The following is a 1,261-nucleotide window of genomic DNA, read 5'->3' as shown; positions in this document are numbered from 1 at the left end:
CAGCCAGTTTATAGACTGAGACAGACTAGGAAGAAGGAAGAGGCCGTCCACTTCTTAAAGAATTGGCCAGGGAAAACCTTATGAATAGCTCAGCCAATAGGTGCCCAGAAAGGCATCCCATTCTGCCAACAATGCTCCTACCCAAAAGCACTCAGCTTTCTCCCTCTGTAAGCCAGGAAGCCCAATGCGCTGTCTCCTGCCAGGTCTGTTGCCACCATTTCTCACCAAAGTGTTACAGCTCTCTCTGTCTTCTGGGCCGAGGAGGTTAGTGCAGGGATCTTGAGTCTAAAGGATACAGTCCACTCCTGGCTCTTTTTTCTTGATAGTAGTGAGATTACCCCTTCCTGCCTCTGGGATGGCTCAATTTAAGCCGAGTAGGATGGGAAAACTGACCAATCCCCACATTAGGGTTCCATATACCTTATTTGCAGGAGCTCTGGTAGCATAGTGGCTAAGGCACTTGACTGCTAACCAGAAGGCTGGCGGTTCAAACCCACCAGCCACTCCTCGGAAGGAAGGTTGGGCAATCCTACTTCCGTAGTGATACTGCCTCGGAAACCCAAGGAGGGGTCGCTATGAGTCAGGGCTGACTCGACGGCACATAACAACAACAACAACATACCTTATTTGCACAATCCCACTCCCATAAAGTGCCATGTGCCTTATTTACACTATTAGCAAACTATTGAATTCCCTTGGGGGACCACAAGCACCTCATTTCTGCACAGCCCCACCTAGTCATCTGGTGGAAGTCACAAAGACCATGGCTAGAAGGGCCATACCAAGCAATTCACTACACCACCCTTCCCTAACAAACCCCATAATTGTGAATATTGTCTGTGAGTTCTGTGTGACAATTACAACAAATTACTGAACCCAGCAGAAAAGTAGAGAGTGCCATGGGAGGGACAGCTGATGTCAGAATTTGTAAGAGGTTTGGAGAGAGGAGGTATATCTGACCTCTTTGTTATAGGAATCACCCTTAGGTTGTTGCTGTTGATTCTCCTTTCCCCTTGTGAAATTAGATGAGGAAGTCAGACAATGCTACTACCACACCATTATTACAGTACCCTTCTTGCTGTAATAAAACTATTATATCAAACTACAGTGCTTTCCATGAGTTCTATTAGTCCTTCTAGTGAATTGTCAAACCCAAGGGAATAGTGAGGCCAGCAGGTCATAAATGAGACAGATCTGGGGACCCCTGAGCTTATGGCTGGTATCCTGACAGGGATAAAGGGAACCCCTGAATTTGGAGACA

Source organism: Orycteropus afer, unplaced genomic scaffold (genome assembly GCF_000298275.1).
Source record: "Orycteropus afer afer isolate SDZICR_OR568_19922 unplaced genomic scaffold, OryAfe1.0 scaffold00017, whole genome shotgun sequence".
In the NCBI taxonomy this organism is placed as follows: domain Eukaryota; kingdom Metazoa; phylum Chordata; class Mammalia; order Tubulidentata; family Orycteropodidae; genus Orycteropus; species Orycteropus afer.
This window is presented reverse-complemented; position numbering follows the sequence as displayed.